Below are 9,906 nucleotides of genomic sequence, written 5' to 3'. Positions count from 1 at the left end.
ACAAAAGCTTCAAACAATCACCACATCATCAAATAAAAGGAATCACACAACTTTCACGAAGTTTCTATAGCTTTGGGTCGGGGCATTTCATATTATTGCATCATCAATCATATTACCACCGCTTTCTTGATCGGAGTCCGATCACGGCCCGATCGGCTAAATTGCCTCATTTGAGACATATACTTCATTCATTATTTCATTTTCACTTTTCGGATTTAATATCAACACAATACCATCATGTGTGTAGCATAGCGTCCGATCACGGCCTGATCGGCTAAGCCGTCTTACCAAGACGTTACCCTTTTCCATTAATCATCTTATTTCAATCTTTATTTCGCATATAACAATTCATAGGCACTTAGGGCCACAATTATCACATCATATTTGGCACTATGCCACATTTCATAACTCACATTCCACATCACTTTCACTTTCAACATCAAACTTGCAAATTAAGATAATTGGCACATAAAAGAGCAATTCAAATTGTAAGTGTGAGCACGTGATTTTTGCCCTACATGAAATACTCCTATAAAATCAAAGAAAATAGAGTTTTTCTTAATTATTTGCCATTTTTAGGAATTTTTGTAGATTTTTATTAATTATTTGCATTTTTCCTGGACGTTTAATTTTTATTTTAATCGTGAAAAAAATATCAAAATATCATGCATTGAATTTTTTGTTTTTATATTTTTAGAATTTACCAGTAATTATTTATTTTATAAAATTAAAAATCACAAAAATTGCTTCATTTTTACACTTTTTCCTTTTATAGATTTTTTTCTCTTTTGCTTTAGGATTAAGTAGCTTTTATAATTTTTCTAATTAGTTAATTAGCTTAATTTCACATCTTTGGATAATCTAGGATTTTTATTTTAGGATTTTTAAAAATCAAGGAAAAGAAAATGAAAAAAAATTGATTTAGTCGTCCTACCCCAAAGTTAATTAGTCTAAATTCATGACCCAGATCCTTTCAGGCCCAAAAATATTGAGCCCATACCCTTTTCCCATTTGAAACCTAATTCCTACCCCTATATTATAATGTTAATTCCTAAAATAAAGGGCTAGAGAGAAAAAATCCACCAGAAGCGGAAACCTCACCCACAGACACGAACGTCGCATCAGAAATGGCCTTTTAGAGTGGGTTTTTTCCTGAAATTTCAGAACCAATAATTGATTTGATCATCTTAAATCTCTGATTCCACAAACTCAAGAGGCAGAACCCTTTCCTCAACCTTCGTTTCCATTTCCATTGATTCTGTGCAAATAATAACAAGTACTATAGCTAGAAAAGAGGTGCAGAAAATCTCGAGATTTTGGCTACAAAAGCTGATAATGAAATCTTGCTACCATGAATTGTTGTTGTTGTTGTTGTCACGCTGAGCTTCATCTTCACTCTTTTATCCATTATTCGGCATTTTAAGCAATTCGTGATTTCTAGGTGCGTTTCTTTCGTTTTATATTTAAATCTTTGAAAAGCAATGAAGCTTCAAGCCCACTGTTATGCTTTTGTTTGGTTTAGTCTTCGATCTTATTAACTGGCCATAGACTGAATTACTTGAAATATTTGAATAGATTTCCTGTAATGGATCGGATGTGGTTGCTTTATTGAATGCCTATGTTTGTATCATTTATTTTCTTCAAAAACCGGTAGTATGCAATTTTAAGCTTGGCTTCAAGAAACATGAGCTGCAAATCGGCTCTATAAAATTTATTTTCTGTGAGTTGTCTATGTGAATCACTAAGTGGGTTATTTTAATTAGTTAAGGCTTGGTGATACAGCTTTGTGATTCGATAATAGCAATATTTTGTTTGTTGTAAATCGTGAATCAGTGGAGGAAGTTAAATATTCAAGGCCATCATCATTTATTTATTTATTTTCTTTCTTTAGCAATTGGACTCCATAAATGAAGTCTTTGGCTAATTCTGAGAATGACCGTGTGTATACATGTTATACAATTCATATGTGATTGTATGATTGTTGATTTCTATTTGTTGAAATTGGTTATTAGTTAATTCTTTTTCTTAGAATAATAATTATACATAGATAGGCTCAGATTTGAGAACGTTTCCTACATGCTACCATGCCAAATAAAATCTCAAATGTATGGCCCTCATTTAATTAATTTTAATTCTTAGAAATCGAGGCATGCCATTTAGTTAAATTTTCCATGGCCCTCGCAAATTTGAAAGCGCGTAGTTGTTGTAGGCGCATTCTTTTAATAATTTACTTTCTTAAACTCGCGTGCGCATTTATATGACCCAAATCCAAATCTCAATGATGTTAAAGTATGTCAAAGACCATGGGTGCATTTATGTGACGTGGTTCAAGACGTGTTTTAATAACGTTGCAATCTTCCTAAAAATGAATAAAAGTGGTTAAGGTTGAAAATGCACATAGGTTTGAACATGTACTAAAATCAGGTAATTAAGCCGAATATAATAGTTGAGCGACCGTGCTAGAACCACGGAACTCGGGAGTGCCTAACACCTTCTCCCGAGTTAACAGAATTCCTTACCCGGATTTCTGTGTTCGCGGACTGTTAAACAGAGTCAATCATTTCCTCGATTCAAGATTCTAAACCGGTGACTTGGGACACCATAAATCTCCCAAGTGCCGACTCTGAATCTTTTAATAAATAATTCCATTTCGATTGTCACTTTAAGTTGGAAAAAACTCCTTTACACATCCTTCCAGGGTGTAGGTAAAAAGGAAGGTGTGACAGCTCTAGCGACTCTGCTGGGGACCGAAACCAGAATCTCTGGTTCAGGGTTCAAGAATTCGAGCTTAAAATGAATTGTTATATTTGGCTTTATTTGATTCTGTTACATGTTTGGGCCTAATGTGCTAAGTGATGCTTTTTGCCGCTTTGATATTATCTGAACTGTATATAAACTGCTACGAAAACCCTTCTTTTCTCATCTTCGGGGATGTGCTCGTTGGTCGAGACTCCCTATTCTGTTAGTGTCATACCTTGAAATAAGAAAGTGGCTCGGACAAGTTACTAAGCCGGATGGCCTTTTGGTTCCCGGTACGTAGCCCCCTCCTCGGCTCGAGTTGTCCGCTCGGGTACACAGTCTAGCACACATACCCAGGTTTTTGAACCTAGAATAACTCAGCCTCATGCCGGATCCCTAGTAGACACGTTTGTTTGCATCATGTGCATTTGACTTTGGGGACTCAACACAGGGACAGTAAGCACAGAGAGAGATTCACATGATTAGGCATAATAATCACAATTTAAACTTGACTTGAAATCTAGGCAATTTAGCATATAGTTCACATTCTTCACACATCCCCAATTTACCAAGAATAGCACATTGAACACATTGAGACACACCTTTCATATATATTCTTGCAACACCAAATCCTTTGAAATAACAAATACTACATAAATCAGATTCCGGACTTACAACATATGCGGGGACATCATGGGAGCTCAATTTCTAAGAAGAAGGGGGTTTTAGCCATACATACCTCAAAGAGCTTTTCCTTAAGTTTCTACAATCCACCAACACCTCTAGCAATAACAATCTATAAAGAGATAGCGGGAATCGATTAATAATTAGGAAGATTACCCATGGTATAACTCTCCTAGGAATTTCATCAAACACCTAACATGTGAAGTAGTCTACAAGGTCTGAAAATAGAAATTCCTTCCTCCCTCAACCAATTTTAATAGGAACTACTCAAATTAGTTCTTTAATATCACATACTACAACTTTGTCCCACATGCATGGCCTATTTCTAATCCCCACTGTCACAATTCCTTTTCATACCCCCGAAAGGGGTATAAGGGAGTTTTTTCCAATTTAAGTGACAATCGAAACAGGATTATATATATATATATTAGATTCAGAGTCGCCACTTGGGATAATTTATGGTGTCCCAAGTCACCGATTTAAATCCCGAATCGAGGAAAGATTGCCTCTGTTTTACAGTCCGCGAAACACAGAAATTCGGGTAAGAAATTTTGTTAACCCGGGAGAAGGTGCTAGGCATTCCCGAGTTCCGTGGTTTTAGCACGGTCGCTCAATTGTTATTATTGGCCTATTATCTGATTTTAATACACTATTAAACCTATGTGCATTTTTACTTTAAAACTGCTTTTATTTATTATTTTTTAGGAAAATTCAACGTTATTTAAAACATACCTTGAACCACACCACATGAAATGCACCCGTGGCCCAGGACACATTTTATTTAACGTTGTTGAGAATTGGAGTTGGGTCACATGAAATGCACACCCGAGTTTAGGAAAGTAATTTTTATACTAGCGCGCCTAAAGCAACTACGCACTTTTAGATTTGCGAGGGCCATGGAAAGTTTGCTAATGACACACCTCGATTTCTAAAGAATTCAAATTAATTGAGGGCCATGAGTTTTGAGATTTTATTTGGCATGACACGCCTCAAATTATTCTATCAAAAGGATTTCTAAATTTAGTTTTGAGGGCTATAATTATTGGTGTTATTTAATATGGCACACCTCAACTAGCAATTCTTTACAATCTCGGAACAAATTTCCACTAGTGATCAATTCCTTTCACTTGGAGTAACTGCAAAGCAAAGCTACCAAACGAACCTTCCCAACTCGACAAGAATTTTGGACGCTCATTTAAAGTAAAACCTCCTTTACAAACACTCATGAGTAATTAAAATCAACTCAAGACCTGTTAGTGGTGTGCAAAAGAATATTGCTAAAAGATTCTGGCACTTAGTCTTCGTAATCTTCAGCATGTTCTAATAAATAATTTGCAGCTAGTTCTTCATTGCGATCACAAGCTAAAAAGGCCTCAATGACAAGAGCTCGATCAAAACCCATGTAGAATAGAACGTAGTTTAACTAGACAACCAACTACGGATCTCGACAACTTAATATCAAAAGAAAGAATTCATTTATGTTATTATCTTATACCAAACACCGAACAATCACAAAAAATTCAAATCTTCCACAAATCAAATCGATTCAAACACTAGATAATCACAAATAAATATCATAATCTTGACAAATTAAACTCATCAGAAACAAAATGCTACTACTGCTCCTAGTACCTCAGACAAGCACCAGGATTTGCTTTAAGCGACAGTTGTAGGAGATTTCACGCTAAGTAATTGAAACAACAAAATATTTATGGACTCTGGTTGTTGAGATTATGATCAGATTTGTGGAAAACTGATTATAAATAGTGAATGCATGAAGATATAATTTCAAGCTTTCTGTTGAGGCATTCCATCGAACAACCAGAAACTATATACACAACAATGAAACAATATACAAACACAGCCAACAAGATAAGAGGATATGACCTTTATTTGAGCTTGTCCACTTTCAAGTCTTACAACAAAGTTGTTTACAGCAACATGGCATCGGCGTAATAGCAAAATTGAGAACCGGCGCTTCGACTGGAACTCGACGACCCTGACCGGGAACCTCACCCAAACAGAATCAACCTCGACCTCGACTGTGAATTGAAAAAAATACTCAACTAAACCAGAAAAGTGTGAGGAGTCACAATGTTGTTGAAATCACACGATGAAGACGAGCTTGTAAATGTGAATTTCTCTATTTGCTTGTCAATGAATGAAGCAATTGAGTGTTTTAATCTCCCCTGCCGATTCTGCTATGTCTTCCCGTCCTCCTCTGTTTTTCGTTTTATTCTTCTGGTTCTGATTTGCTCCAGAGATGCTAGCATGTGTAAGTCTTAGCTATGGAGGGAAGGGATAAGGTTTTTCGCTGGTTTCCAATTGGAGAAGAAGAAGCAAAACGAAGGGGTGGTTCCAAGGAGATCAGAAATCAGGGAGGGGGGTCACTTATATGCTGAAGCGGCGCTTCAGATCTTTTTTCAATTAGATCCCCTTTAGGCATTTTTGGTTAGCTCCTTTTTATAGGTTTAGGGTTTTAGGGTTGTGAGCACGTGATTTTTGCTTCACGGAAATTACTCCAAAAGAAATCGAAAATAAAACAAGTTACCTTCGGGTACAATTTTGAGAATTTGCGTGACATTTTTGATAATCATTTTTGTCCGTAAATGTTTACTTTTTTGTAGTTAATCGCGAAATATAAAATAAATATATTACATGCTTATTTAGGATTTAATTGTATATTTAGGAATTAATTAAATCATAGTTTGGTTTTTAAAGAAAAATCGCAAAAGTATGCTTTTCGTCTTATGTTTTGTTGCCATGGTGTGATTTTACCTATTTAAATATTTTAATATGTGTGTGATAATTGTGTTAAGTGTTAATTAATATGTGTTTAGTTTTAATTTAATTAGGTATTGTGTTTTAAATTAGAAAATAAAAGAAAAGAGTGCAAATTGGTCTAAAAATCGGATTGGGCCAGTTTCTTTAGGAAAATTCGAGGCCCAAAAGCACCAAAACCAGCCCAAGGCAGCCGGTCCAAGGGACCCATCTCCCAGGCCACCAAATGACGTAGTTTGATACCAAAACTACGTCGTTTCAAGAACAACCCATCTCAGCCGTTCAAACCAAGTTGATCTGACGGTCCTCGTCCCATCTCCCTTACCCGCTACCTGACCCGACCCATTCCACCCAAAGACCAACCCGGTCTCACTTAACCAAACGATGTCGTTTTCTTTAAGTGAGAGATCCAGGCCGTTGATCTCAACTGATCTAACGGCTATGATCAAACGACCACCCCGGTATATAATCCCCCATCTCTCACCCCACACCCCCCATAACCAAACCCCCCCCCTTTCGTCTTCATCGTCTCAGGGACTGAACCAGACGATCCCCACGAAACCCTAGCGCCGCCCCCTTACCCCATCGCCTGAAACCCGGCGGCATCAACGCCGCCGGTCACCAAATTAACACCCCTAGTGCACCTTGACCCCCTGAACACGAATCTACAAACCGTTTGGCTCGAATCAACCTACATCGTCTCGAATCTTCATTTGAAGATTCGAGCCAAACCTCAACCTACACCAACCGACCCCAAATTCACACCAGTTACTCCCCTGACCTCCCTCATACCCTAATCCACGGTGGTTCCGTTTGAATCTAGGTAGAACCCTTCGAGCCCCAAATCGGCCTGTATGAACCCTAAAACTCAAAACCATGAGGGTCTGTCCAATTAAAAGAGGAGTTGGGGGTCTAATAGACCTTAATCGAGGTGTTCTTAGTTGAGAACACTTCGATTGAAGTCCGTTCGACCTCAAAGAAGTGAAGTCCAGTTCGAGCCTGGGTCATCCTTGTTTTTAAGCTTCCGAGGTAATTTTTCCTTTCCTTCTGTTCTGTTAGTGATTCTATTCGTATCTCTTTACATGTTTAGTTTAGTTTATGTGAGTTTTCTATTTTTTTTAATCAATTAATTCTGTTTGTCTTCATAAGACCCTTTATTTGGTCGATTCTTCTATTTGTTTGTTAATTGTACCTATTGTGAGTTCCGTGTTCAACCTATTTAGAGTCGTCGAATAGCTAGTTCATATAGTTTCCCTGTTATGTCTAAAGTCACTGAAGCCATTTGGTAACCTATTTTGTCTAGCTTGTTTATCGATTGTTTGTTATCTGTTAGAGCTCGTATAGTCGATTAAATAAATGTCGTTAACTAAAATTATCTGAAAACTAGAGAAGCATGAGTTTGCTCATGTCAGTGTAATTACTTGCATGTTTCTCTTGTCTGTGCTAAGACCTGATTGATACTGCCTCATTCCTTAGCTTGCATTATCAACTCCATGTTGATCAGTTGGTTTTTGAGTTGGTCAGGATTGGTTCCCAATATGACCAACTCATGCCATTTGATTAACACCCCTTATGTGTTATGACTTGTTTGAGCCTAAGCTGAGAATTGGATATAGCTGTAGTAATCTAATAGTTCAACCTGAAATCAGTGTTAAGTGTAAGTTTATATAGGTTGTAACTTCAGACTTCTAAACTTAGGGTAATACAGTAATAATCAGTGGATTCAGGGGTAATTTGGGGTGTCAAAGTTTGAAAAATGGCTAGTGCTAGTGGACTGCCAGTGAGTATGGTTTGAAATACTAGAATAATCTATAGTGCAAATACACCACTGGCTGACATCTTTAAAGATGGAAGTCAGGTGTAAGATGAGTTTAATAATAAAAAGCTGAAATGCACATGGAAATGTTAGTGGAACCTGCTGTACAGTAGGATAGGCACTACATTTTTGAATTTCAGAAGATTTAAAAATAATAACTCTATACCTAGACAACTTTAAGTGGGATGACAGATTAGGATTTATGGTTACACCAGGGTAGCCTGTCAAAAGGAAGGGGCTTCTTCTTTCTAATAGCATATATAGACATAGATAGAGGAGAGGACAAACATAGATAGAGGAGAGGACAGACATAGATAGAGGAGAGGAAGGAAAAGAAAAACAGAAATAGACATAGAGAGATACACAGAATACACAAGGATATAGAGATACACAAGCTAAAAAGACTGAAAAACATAAGAGAATAAAGAGTGAGCGAGAGTTGAGTTGGAAGAAGTAGATAGAGTCACATAGCATCGAAGAGAGGCTTTGAAAATAGTTGATAGCGAAAGCAACAAAACACTACTTCAGTGAGTTCTGGTTTAGTGTCAAGTCCCAGTAGCTGACATTGGTCTGCTCGACTAATTTCAATTTGTTGGAACCTATTGGCTATCTATTGGTCCAGTTTTGGTTTAAATTCAAGTTCAGTTGAGTCTGTTTGGGTTGTTTAGTTGCTGTCGGGTTTCATAAATCACTTCGAGCCTCCTTTAAGTATATTTCTAGGGTATTTGGTGCTGTTGGAACTGCTGCCTTTGCTATTGCCTGTGTATTGTTGCTGCTTTGCTGACTTCTTTTCTCTTCAATTGTAAACGTTTCCAGGTACACACTTCTGAAACTATGGGTTGATGTAAGCTTGAATTGGAAGTTGAGTTGAAATAAACAAAGAATGAAACATTCACATGCTTTCACAATATCTGTGTTTAAGATGTAGCAATAGGATAAAATGATTCAATTAGTTCGTATTTGTTTGGGCTTATTCTAATCGTATTTGTTTTGTATAAATTGGGGCGTACTCGAACCAATGTGGACTGTTAAGTAGTATGCTGTTATATTGATTAGATGTATACCATGTGTTTAGCAATTTAGTTTAACTTAGCTGACGATGATGGTATAACGCATAATCTAATAGGTGTCTGTATGTACCCTGTCGGACCTTTGGACTGTTTAAATTTGTTATGGCCCGGTTCAGTTTGATTTTAAGAAATATGTATCTCACATAAATTTTCATATTGTGTTAGTTAATACCAACTGATTAGCGATATACGTCAACTCTCTTGTTGGATTCCTTGCTTCAATACAGTCTCAATAACGTAGAGTAGTAATTAATACTCGCATTGGCCCGCCATTTAAACAAAGCGGCTATTAATAGAATCAGTAGTTTTACATTTTTGGGAGCACGAATCATTGTAACAAGTTAAGAGCATTAATCTAATAAGCATGAATTTAGCAAGAAGGTTTAGCGTTTAGATCTAATAGATTTTCGGATAAGCATTAATAATTAAGGGTAATTTTAGTTTTAAATAGTCCCAGGTAATTATTGGTTTGTGGAGTTAGCCCAGTTCTAGGATAATTAATCTTATTCGAATGTATCATCTTGTCAACCTCGATCTTGCTTAAAATTTCAATCTTTGTAATATTCTTTTCCATTAACACTTGTATTGATCTAGCCATTAATATGTCACGTTTCTTTAGCATGCAATGAACTAGGATTTTTTTTCCTTTTTTTAGAGACGAGTTTAATAGAAATGTAGTCATTTTAGGATATCCTTAAAATAAATGAATTGTGCCTCGCCCAATAAAACGCACAAACTGCGGGCCCTCATAAATGTACATATTAAAAATACTTAGAATTTGGGATGAGCCGTTTAGCGAATTTCACGGCCTTCCTC

General features: G+C 36.7%; 1 long non-coding RNA gene across 1 annotated transcript; it reads left to right on the top strand.

Moving 5' to 3' along the window:
* The first annotated feature begins 892 nt into the window (after window positions 1-892).
* On the top strand, window positions 893-9,269 carry LOC142174888 (uncharacterized). Its single transcript, XR_012703968.1, has 2 exons — window positions 893-1,441; window positions 8,837-9,269. It is a non-coding gene; the product is annotated as an uncharacterized LOC142174888 (long non-coding RNA).
* The last annotated feature ends 637 nt before the right edge of the window (window positions 9,270-9,906 follow it).

The sequence above is a fragment of the Nicotiana tabacum genome, chromosome 20 (genome assembly GCF_000715075.1).
Source record: "Nicotiana tabacum cultivar K326 chromosome 20, ASM71507v2, whole genome shotgun sequence".
Lineage (NCBI taxonomy): Eukaryota > Viridiplantae > Streptophyta > Magnoliopsida > Solanales > Solanaceae > Nicotiana > Nicotiana tabacum.
Note: the sequence above shows the minus strand (reverse complement) of the source record. Positions and strands in the feature narration are given on the sequence as shown.